The 11,962-nt window shown below is 45.6% G+C and overlaps 1 protein-coding gene across 2 annotated transcripts in view; it reads right to left on the reverse strand.

The window, feature by feature from the left end:
* The window catches only part of MIB2 (MIB E3 ubiquitin protein ligase 2), a 46,587-nt gene extending 34,884 nt beyond the window's left edge, over positions 1-11,703 (reverse strand). For both annotated transcript variants that reach the window (XM_054292086.1, XM_054292085.1), the window contains exon 1: positions 11,445-11,703. The gene's annotated coding sequence lies outside the window, so the exon portion shown is untranslated. The remainder of the gene's footprint in view (positions 1-11,444) is intronic.
* Positions 11,704-11,962: the final 259 nt, after the last annotated feature.

Raw genomic sequence — 11,962 nt, forward strand, 5'->3', positions numbered from 1 at the left:
AATGCGTGGAGGAGTGGTTTGATGCAAAACCATAAAAAAAAAAGATGCACATTTGCAGCGTGAGCCTGATCTGTGCTCAGCCTCTCACAGCCTCAGTGCTGTGACACCCAAACACCGGGCACAGCAGGACAGCATCAAAGCCAGCTGTCCTGGTGAACTCCACATCATCCTCCCTCCTCATCATCACTAAAAGTCACCCTGGGGACTCTTTCATTTGTTTTTGTGGGGGTGGATGTCACACTGCTGAGCTGGGGGTGCACCAGTGCTCACTGTCTCTGTGAGAGCAGGAATTATCAAAGAATATTCTCTGTGGCAGGAATTATCAAAGAATATTCTTTGTGCCCCACAAAGAGCAGGAATTATCAAAGAATACCCATTGTGGCAGGAATTATCAAAGAATATCCTTAATAAACCCACATTTCCCTGTGCACTTTCCCACAAATTTTGGATGCTGCTGGAGCTCAGCTGCACCCCTGTGATGCTGAAATCCTTCAAAGGAGCTGTCAGTTTTACAAAAAGCACCAGCAGCCCTTGAGGATGCCTTTCTAACCTGAATATTCCATTTTCCACACATTTTCTCCCATCCCCTCCTCAGGGGAGATGCACAACAGGAGGGAAAAGCTGCTCCAAATCTCAGCATTATTGATTTCCCTAAGTGGAAATGTTTCACTCACTGAAGCAAATACTCCTCCCCTGATGCTGCCTGGGCTGTAATTATTCCAGGTGGAGCTGCCAGAAATAATTCAGAAAGGAAACATCAGTTTCCCATGGGAATTTCAGGTAAGCATGAAGGAATAATCCAGATTTCTGAATCCTCATCTAACATTGTGACCTTGCCTGCTGTGACACAGGAAAGAGCGGCACCTCAGCTTTAGGAAATCCCACTAAAAGTTAATTGGAAAAAAGAGAAATTGGTTGGATTTCAGCCTTCAGCCCACAAAATTTAAGCTGCAATAATTGTGGCAACTTTCTGCCAATATTTCAATATTTCAGCCCAATTTCCACCTGGTGGGAGGCAAAGGTTGCTGCTGGTGCGGCCCCACAGCAAACAGAAGCCAGTGCTGGAATCAGCTTTGACAAAAATCAGTGCCTGGTGATCACATTATTTGAACAGCATGGTAAACAGAGGATATGTTTAAAAGAAAAAAAAAATTAAAAAAGAGCTTTTTTTCTTCCCTTTACACATATTCTGCAGTTTGAATTGTCTTGAGGTGAATTGCTCCACTTCAGAGAGATTTGCCCATGCAGGATTTGCTTCCTCAGGTAATTTCAAATCCCACATTTCCCCAAAATTCCCAATTTCCCCAACTGATCAGCCCCCAAATCAGCCATAACTACACTGAAATTTGAAAACAACACCATTGTCCATTTCTTACTCTTTTCATTCTCTTTACCTCTTCCAGTGCCATTAAATAAAGTCTTAACAAGTCATTAAAAGTGTAAATTAATCAACTACCACCACTGTAGAGCTTCAAGACTTAATTTTGGATATCCTCACATCAAAAATATCAACATAATTTTGGTGTCCTGGCTGAATTAACCAGCTCATATTGAATTAAAAACTGCTGGGTTTTAGCACTTCCTCCACTATTTCAGGACTTAATTTTGCATATTCTCACATCAAAAATATCAACACAATTTTGGTGTCCTGGCTGAATTAACCAATTCATATTGAATTAAAAACTGATTGCTTTTAACACCTTTCCTGCTACTTCAAGACTTAATTTTGGATATCCTCACATCAAAAATATCAACACAATTTTGGTGTCCTCCAGTTCATATTGAATTAAAAACTGCTGGGTTTTAGCACTTTCTCCACTATTTCATGACTTAATTTTGCATATTCTCACATCAAAAATATCAACATAATTTTGGTGTCCTGGCTGAATTAAGCCAGCTCATATTGAATTAAAATCTGCTGGGTTTTAGCACTTTTTCCCCTACTCCTGTATTTCCCTACAGAAATAAGGGTCAGTAGGGTTGTCCCCCTTTCCTGACACAAATTTCACAGCTCAATGCACCATCAATTATTGCTCCCTACCTGCAAGGCAGAAATAAACACTTTTGTGTTCTTTAATAACACAACCAGGATCAAATACCTCTGCTCAAGCCTTTCAGCTGCTGAGTTTATTACCAAGGTAATTGGTAATATTCATTATTCATGCCAAAAACCTGAAAGGTAATTGGTAATATTCATTATTCATGCCAAAACCCTGAAATTCACACAAAAATAGTTGATATTAGAGGAAAACAGAGCAGAAAAGCAGCAAGACACACAGAAAATCAATATTTTTGATTTTGACACCCTGCAGCAGAGAAGCTGGGGCTGCCCCATCCCTGGAAGTTTCCAAGGCCAGGTTGGAGCAGGAAAATAGGATGGGATTTAATGTCCCTTCCAGCCTGGAATTCCAGGAGATTCCTCTGCAAAGCCTCAATGACATTTTTCTTCCTTTCTTCTCGTGCAATCAGGAATCTTGTTTGGTCTAAAATTGTGCAAAATGGCATCACTGGCACAGGGGAGGGAGGGAGGCAGAGAGGAGCAGATGCTGCTTTTGTAGTTTAAATACCAACAGCAGATAAATGAAACCATTTTAATGATAAATTAATCTGAGATGAAATTTTAAAAAATCAAATATGGGGCAGCTGCCACTGATGAAACCAACCAATCAAATAAAAAATAAAATCCTGAGCGAGGTGAAATAATTTCCAAACCTCACGTGCTCCCAGAGTATATTTAACCGTATTACATAAACAGAATAAAGCAGGTGATTAATAAGGCTCTGCTCAGGGATTTAATATCTTGTCATTCCAGCTCTGAGCAGGCACAGGCACATCCTGAAACACAAGGGAGGGACAGCTAAAAATAACCAGCCAGGCTCAGTCCCCAGCAAGGATTTATCTCTGCAATCAACACTTGGCCTTTGCAAATGCCAGCCCATTGATCTGGTTTGCCCAAAGTGAATTTTCCATTTCATTTTTACACTGGCACTGAGTTGCTTCTTTGCCTTTCAGTAATATTTGAGTGGTTCTCACTCTGTTTTTTCATCTGTTTCTACAAATTGTTAAAGGATGTAGGTCTAAAGGAAGCACCAGTAAATTTAATATTCAGGAGCTTTGCTGGAATGAAGAGTTTGCACATTCTGGTTTCCTAAAAAAATGGACATAAACCAGTACATTCATTAATTTCACCTTGTAAATTTATTCATTTCAACTTGTTAAAGGATGCAGGTCTAAAGGAGGCACCAACAAATTTATTAATATTCAGGAGCTTTGTGCAAACTCTTCATGGTTTCCTAAAAAATCGACATAAACCAGTAAATTTATTCATTTCACCTTGTTAAAGGAATGTAGGTCTAAAGGAAGCACAAGAAAATTTAATATTCAGGAGCTTTGTGCAAACTCCTCATTCCAGCATTCTGCTTTCCTAAAAAATCGACATAAACCAGTAAATTTATTCATTTCACCTTGTAAATTTATTAATTTCTTCTTGTTAAAGGACGTAGGTCTAAAGGAAGCACCAGTAAATTTATTACTTTCACCTTGTAAATTTATAAATTTCACCTTGTTAAAGGATGTAGATCTAAAGGAAGCACCAGTAAATTTAATATTCAGGAGCTTTGTGCAAACTTTTCATTCCAGCATTCTGGTATCCAAAGAAATGGACATCAACCAGTAAATTGACTAATTTCACCTTGTAAATTTATGAATTTCACCTTGTTAAAGGATGTAGGTCTAAAGGAAGCACCATTAAGTGTATTAATATTTAGGAGCTTTACGCAAACTCCTCATTCCAGCATTCTGTTTTCCTAAAAAATGGATATAAACCAGTAAATTTACTAATCTCACCTTGTAAATTTATTAATTTCACCTTGTAAATTTATTAATTTCACCTCATAAATTTATTAATTTCACCTCGTTAAAGGATGTAGATCTAAAGGAAGCACCAATAAATGTATTAATATTCAGGAGCTTTGTGCAAACTCCTCATTCCAGCATTCTGCTTTCCTAAAAAATGGACAAAAACCAGTAAATTCATTAATTTCACCTTGTAAATTTATTAATTTCACCTTGTTAAAAGATTGTAGGTCTAAAGGAAGCATCAGTAAATTGATTAATATTCAGGAGCTTTGTGCAAACTCTTCATTCCAGCATTCTGGTTTCCTAAAAAATGAACATCAACCTCAGAATAAGTGATCTAAATAAATGATTTCCCACCTAAAGGTGGAAGAAGTGACAGAGAAGTTGCACACCCTGAATTTTGGGTTCACTGTGTGTGAGAATGGCAGGAGCCAAAAGCTGCAGTGGACACAGAAGCTGCACTGAGCTGGCCTTGAACCTTCAATTTAACTCAGATTTCACCTCCCTTTGATGACCACAGGCACAGAAATCTGAACCTGCTCCAAAAATGTAACACTGATCTGCACCAAACCCCAACTGGCTTTGTCACTGAGAGCTGGGCACCAAAAAGGGCTTTTTGTCAGCAGTGAGTGGAGAATTAATTAAACAGAAAGTGACAGGGATCAGCCAGCAGCAAAGACACACAGAGTGTTTTTCATGAATCAGCTCCCTGCTAACTGCAGGGCTGAAGCATGGGATGAATCTGGATTGCACAATGGTCAATATTTGCTTTCAAACACTGAAATGCAAACAGCACCTTTAGGAAACAGCAGCACAAACCACAAATAAAATTAAAAAGCCAGCAGAAACCAGCACAGGGCACTGGGCTTGGCTGGGATTCCTTCATTTCCTTCCCTGCTCTGGGTTTGTGACCAAAGCAGGGCTGACAGAGGGGTTAAACTGGGGCTGAACAATCCAAAACTTCCCTGGTTTTCCCACTGAGGCTGAGGGTGCACAGGAATTTGGGAGGGAGCACCCTGAAGTGCTCAGAAATAAAAATTGGGGGAAGAAATGGAAAAGGGGAATGTTTGCAATCTCTTTGACTCTCCAAGCAATCCTTACACCTGAGGAATTCCTTAATTTCACCTTTCCGGTCCTGTTCCCTGCCTGCCAGAAACAGAAAGGTCAGGGATGCTCAAAATTGGCATTTCTACATCAGCATCAACCAAACCCCACAAAAGCACAAGTTCAGGCTTCAAATTGCTGAGGTCAGTGCTGGTGTGGCCAGTGGAGAATTCAAAGTGATTCCAAGTGAAAGTTCACAGAGGGAGCACCCCAAGGTGCTCAGCAAGAAAAAATGGGGGAAGAAATGGAAAAGGGGAATGTTTGGAATCTCTTTGCCTCTCCAAGCAATCCTTCCACCTGAGGAATTCCTTAATTTCACCTTTCCGGTCCCGTTCCCTGCCACGGTTAACCCACCACACACAGAAAGATCAGGGATGCTCAAAATTCACATTTCCACAGCAACATCAACCAAGCCCCATAAAAGCACAAATCCCCTCTATCAGAGAGGGAAATTTCAGGCTCCAAATTGCTGAGGTCAGTGCTGGTGTGGCCAGTGGAGAATTAACAGTGATTACAAGTGAAAGTTCACAGAGGGAGCAGCCTGGGGTGCTCAGCAATAAAAAATGGGAGAAGAAATAGAAAAGGGGAATGTTTGGAATCTCTTTGACTCTCCAAATAATCCTTATACCTGAGGAATTCCTTAATTTCACCTTTCCTGTCCTGCTCCCTGCCAGGGTTAACCTACCACACACAGAAAAGTGGAATAACTCCTGCCAGCTCCCAGATTCACATTTCTACATCATCAATCAAACCCCACAAAAGAACAAATCCCCTCCACCAGAGAGGGAAATTTCAGGCTCCAAATTGCTGAGATCAGTGCTGGTGTGGCCAGTGGAGAACTCAAAGTGATTCCAAGTGAGAGTTCACACTGGGCATCTCGTGGATCTCTCTTATTCCATCCCATGGGATAATTGCTCATTGCTCATGATGAAATTTCCTTCTGGCTTTTGATGAACTGTGTTCTTTCCAGGAGGGAGGAAAAACAGCTCCAGCCATTTGCTTTAATTGGAGCTGACAGTTTGCAGATTCGAGCCTGGAGCCTTGAAAAAGCTCAGCAGCTGATGAGAATCCACTCTTTCCTCAATAGCAGATCTCTTGAGTTAAATTTATATTGCTTTACAATAAAAACAAATACTCCCTGCCCACACACACAACCACTAGGTAATGTTGTTTAAGTAAAAAAAACCCAATTATTTGCTAAGTTTGAATGAAAATATTTGCATAGAAAAAAAGGGGAGAATGGTATTTCAACTTTTCCATAGAAGATCTCTGTGGGAAAGAAACAAAAACTCAATATTATTGCACTGAGTAATTCTTCTGCATTGAATCCACTTTTTCCTCAATAGCATATCTCTTGAGTTAAATTTATATTGCTTTACAATAAAAACAAATACTCCCTGCCCACACACACAACCACTAGGTAATGTTGTTTAAAGAAAAAAAAAAAAAAACAATTATTTGCTAAGTTTGAATGAAAATATTTGCATAGAAAAAAAGGGGAGAATGGTATTTCAACTTTTCCATAGAAGATCTCTGTGGGAAAGAAACAAAAACTCAATATTATTGCACTGAGTGATTCTTCAGCATTTAAACCACTTTTTCCTCAACAGCAGATCTCTTGAGTTAAATTTATATTGCTTCACAATAAAAACAAATACTCCCCTGCCCACACACACAACCACTAGGTAATGTTTAAGGGAAAAAAACCCCGAATTATTTCCTAAGTTGGAATGAAGATCTTTGCATAGAAAAAAATGGGAGAATGGTATTTAAACTTTTCCATGGAAGATCTCTATGGAAAAGAAACAAAACCCACAATAATTATTGGATTGAGTGATTTTTCTGCATTTGCTACCAGGAATCACCATCACTTTTCTGGCCCTTGGCACTAAGAGGTCAACAATCAACCACCTGCATCCCTTTTTTCTGGGCCCAGAGCAGTGACAAAGCCACAATATTAAAAAACCCAGTTTAATAAAGTCAAATACAACCACCCAGGGCAGCTGGAAAATCTCAAACAAGCTCAGAGATCCATCAGGAAGGGTTTCAGTGCACTTTATCATGCCTTGTGGGGAAGGATGGACTAGGTGGCCTCAGCAAAATCCCTTCCAGAACTATTTTCAATCATCTAGAAATAGAGGATCAGACAGAAACATATTCCAACAGTGAGAAATCTGTCTTGGCAGAGGATTTCAGCTGTGCTCTTCCTTGACATTGCTCTAATATATTTCTCAGAGGCAAGGAGACCATCTGGCCCAGAGCTGATGGTGTGGAGCCCTGGTGAAGCTCAGCTCAGCATTTCCCTCACACCAGCCATCAATTCCTATTTACCACTAAAATCTCAGTTCAAGCATTTAAAAGTTCATAAGTTTAATGACATGATTGCCTTGTCTGTCCATAAAGTCAGCCAGTGTCCCCCAAAAGTCATTCAAAAATCAAAATCCTGATTTACTGCAGGAGTGAGAAAATCAAGAGGAATTAACTCTGATGTCCTGAGGGTTGAACAGTGGGGCTGAGGAAACAGAGCTGTGGCTCACAGGTGTTTAAACTCTGAGGAGTTTAAAAAAGTTAAAAATCAAGAGGAATTAACTCTGATGTCCTGAGGGTTGAACAGTGGGGCTGAGGAAACAGAGGTGTGGCTCACAGGTGTTTAAACTCTGGGACCCTCAGCACAAAGGGTGGCACAAAGGGATTATTAGGAACACAATTCTTCCTCCTCCTCCTCCAATTTTTCCAAAGGCACGAGGCAGCTGGAGCATAAAACCTGCTGGATCCCTGATGAGCCTTGATAGCTCATCCTGCCAACCTGAGATTCCCCTTGAGGCTCCCAGAAGGGTCAGCACTGCCCTCCTGCCTGCTGTCAGCCTGCAACTTGCCCTTTGTGTGCTCTGAAAGCAGATCAGGAGCTCCAAATCTAATCTCTGCTGACATGCCTCTGGCCAGGCAGCCATGTGGGAGCAGCACAGAGTGAGGAGGAGCTCTTGGTTCCTTACTCAGTAAGGTTTGAGGGGCAAAATGTCCATCAGTTCACCCCCGGGTCTGTGCATTTCACAGATTCAAATGTTTTCTTTGTGCTCTGGGGATTCTGGAGAATCCAAGAGCACCCTGCAGATGGGAAATGGAAACTGAGGTACACGTGGGACTGGTGGAAGAGCCAGGAACAAAGCTCATCCCAACTCCAAGTTCTGCTGTCCACAGCCTGGTCACAGGAAAAGAAGGAAATTTCAACCCCTAAATTCCCTTGGGATTCCATCAGGGAACGTGGCTCAAGGTCTAGGATCAATCAGCTGAAGGAAGGAAGGAAGGAAGCTTCAACCCCTAAATTCCCTTGGGATTCCATCAGGGAACGTGGCTCAAGGTCCAGGATCAATCAGCTGAATATCCTGCCAGCACATCAATGGAACTTCACTGATTCCATTTTCCAAACTAAATTCTGGAGGATTTTTTCTGTGTTTTTGGAAATTTCAAACACTGGTACAGAGGGAAAAAGAAATATTTAAATTCTGCAAGTCTCCCACAAAACAACAGACTGCACTTTCTCTTTGTTTAAGGAGAATTCAATGATCTCTCTCCCATCAGAGCTTCCAGGGAGAGCAATGGAAAGGTGAGAGAACACTGCATTACGATTCTGGCCCCTCCAAAAACGCCCTTGACAAGCCACAAGTTATAATCCCTGACAAACAGCCAGAACTCAAACAGGACTCTCCATTCTCTCCCTGGAAAACAGGAACTGAAGGGAAAGGGCAGGAGCAGGGCTGCCATTCAGCCCAGCCCTGAATCCTGCCTGAGCCCAGGAGCACTTCTGGAGCAGGGCAAACAGATTTGATGGGAACAGGCAGGGACAACACGACCTCAAAGGCCTGAACTCCGCAGAAACCACCAGGAGCAGCCTCTGTGAGCAGCAAAACCAAACCAGGCAGGGGATGAGCTCCTTTCTGAGGCAGCAGCCACAGCTCTGAGCATCCTGTGCTCCTGGAGCCACCCACTCCACATCAAGGCAGCTGAAAAAGCCATGGACATCCCTCTTCCCCAGAAAAAGGGAAGGAGACAACTGCAACCACCACACTCACAGCACTCCCACGGGTTTTTTTCTGCAGTTTCCCAGACGTTTGACAAAGTTTCAGTGGAAAAGGCATCCCAGTTCTTCCAAACAATCCCAGCAGTGCCCATTGCAGAGCAAAGCAGGAGAATAACAGATTCTTCATGCACGAATCTGGCACAGGATTTTCGCAGGCACGGAGCTCCAAACATGCACTCAAAATAAATGTCAAAACATATGATGCTGTACAGCAAAATCAGAATAAGCAGAGAATTGTGCTGAGCCAAGTATCGCACAGATATGAAGCTCCTTCTGATGGCAGTGACTCACAGAGCTGTGCAAAGAGGAAGGCATGGGAAACACAATCACCTTTGTGAAGCCTAAAAAGGAAATAACTCTTCAATAAAACAGAGCCTGTGGTGATGCTGTTAAATGACAGTCTGTTAACAACGCTGCGGGCACCCTAAAGAACTCCTGCCCTTCCAGCACAGAATTAAATCAGTTTGAAAAACAGGCACAAGGTACTGAGGATACACCAGTGGCAGAGCTGAGACTACACAGAGACACCCATTCACTGCCCTGTAAGTCAAAAAAGAACTTTTTAAAGGAACAAAAAAACATCACCTGCTCCAGACACAAACACAGACACCTACAACTCAAGAGCAGAAAGCAAAGCTCAAAGCAGGGCAAGAACCTCTCCAGCTCTGCCAAGGCTGTGGAAGCTTCCCCTTTCACATCTCCATTATCAGCAGCATTCCCACCATAAAAATGGGGGATGTGGGTTATTTACAGCAGCTGCATCCCTTGACAATTCACTCCTCCAAATCCTGAAACCATGAATGAAAAACTCAACAGGTAATCAAGCACAGAGGAAGGTCCTAGAAGGATGAACAACTGCAACATTCTCCATAGCAAGCAGTTTCAGGAAAGCAGGGAGTTGCTAAACAGAGGAGAAATGAAAATGGGATCTCATTTGAGCCAAATACACTCCTCCTATAGCAACAGAGAAGTGCAGAGGATGTCATGAGGCTCTTAGCCAAAAAGAGAGAAGGTTCAGCAGTAAAGCCAAGCTCAAGTGACCTCCATGAAGGTGAGCCAGGGCTCGCTTGCTTCCCAGCGAGGTGGAAATCAGAATTTGTGACATTCAGAAAGTAATTCTGCAGCTGAGCATGGGCAGTGAAATGAGAGCAAACACCTCCAGTGCCTTTAGTGCAGCCGCACCAACTTCTCCGGGTTTATTCTGGGTTTAGTGTGGCCTCCATTCACAGACTGGAAATACAGAAACACGGGAGAGAAAAAGCCACACGTGCCTCAGCTCCGAGCTTCCTTCCCCACACGCTCCAGGGAAAACGAAATTCCCGGCAGGAATGAGCGCTCCCGGCTCACTGAGCCCGGCCTTACCTGCGGGACCGGCCGGGAAAAGGACGGAGCTCAGGGAAACACCGACAGGGCTGGAGCACAGCGGGGCCGGGTGGGCCCAGGCCCGGCTACAGCGGCCAGAACCACCTGGGCTGAAGTGGCCCAAATCCCGGCTGAAGGTGCCGGAACCACCCGGGATAAAGGGGCCCCAATCCCGGTTAAAGGTGCCGGAACCACCCGGGCTACAGCGGCTAAAATCCCGGCTAAAGGTACTGGAACCAGCCCGGCTAAAGGTGCCGGAACCACCCGCGATAAACTGGCCTCAATCCCGGCTAAAGATGTCAGAACCAGCCGGGCTAAAGCAGCCAGAACCAGCCGGGCTACAGCGGCCCCAATCCCGGCTGAAGGTGCCGGAACCACCCGGCTAAAGTGGCCCCAAACCCGGCTAAAGGTGCCAGAACCAGCCCGGCCCCAATCCCGGCTAAAGGTGCCAGAACCATCCGGGCTAAAGCGGCCTCATTCCCGGCTAAAGGTGACGGAACCAGCCCGGCTAAAACTGCCAGAAGCACCCGGGCTACAGCGGCCTCAATCCCGGCTAAAGGTCCTGGAACCAGCCCGGCTAAAGGGGCCAGAACTACCCCGGCTAAAGCAGGGTTTAATCGCGGTTGACGGGGCCAGAACCATCCTGGAAAATGGACCTTAATCCTGGCTACAGCTGCCAGAACCCCCGGGTTAAAGGGGCCAGAACCATGCCGGTAAAGGCGCCTTAATCCCGGCTACAGCTGCCAGAAACACCCAGGTTAAAGCTCCCAGAACCACCCCGGTAAAGGGGGCTCAATTCCGGCTACAGCTGCCAGAACCACCCCGGTAAAGGGGGCTCAATCCCGGCTACAGCTGTCAGAACCACCCGGGTTTAAAGGGGCCAGAACCACCCCGGTAAAGGGGCCAGAACCACGCCGGCTAAAGCGGCCCCAATCCCGTTTAAAGGGACCAGAACCACCCCGGTAAAGGAGCCAGAACCACCCCGGTCCCTTCCAGCTGCCCCATCGCGAGGGGACCACCCCGGGGAAAGCCAGGCACGTACCTCAGCGCCAAGGCAGAGCCGAGGATCCCCAGAGCCACAAGCCCAGCGCTGCGCTCGCCGCCGTCCCTCCTCCATGCCCACAGCGGCGCCCGGGCGGGCGGAGAACGCGGGTGAAGCCGGGCACCGGGGCTGGGGTCCGCCCTTATCCCGGTACCTCCCGGTGTGGCTGTAGCAAACCCCCGCTGCCCTGAGCCGGGCCGTGTCACCGGAGCCGGGCCGTGTCCCCGCGGCCGCCGCGTCCCCGCGGTGCTGCTGCCGCAGCCGCAGCTCGGCCCCGGGGCCGCCCCGCCTGCGCTCCCGCGGGCAGCCGGGAGCCGTAGTTCCGCTCCGGGCGCTCCGCCTACAACTCCCGGGAGCCCGCGGGGAGCCCAAGGGGTGCCTACGGGGAGCCCCAGGCCCGGCCCGGCTCGGGGGTGAGGGGAAGGGTCGGGGCAGTGCCCGGTTTGCCCGGGCGCAGCGGCCGCGCAGCCCGCTGGAGGGAATGAGGGAGGGATGCTCGTGGGCTGCGTGTTTGGGGT

The sequence above is a fragment of the Melozone crissalis genome, unplaced genomic scaffold (assembly GCF_028551555.1).
Source record: "Melozone crissalis strain CALT ecotype California unplaced genomic scaffold, PUWL_Pcris_2 ptg000107l_1, whole genome shotgun sequence".
Classification (NCBI taxonomy): Eukaryota; Metazoa; Chordata; class Aves; order Passeriformes; family Passerellidae; genus Melozone; species Melozone crissalis.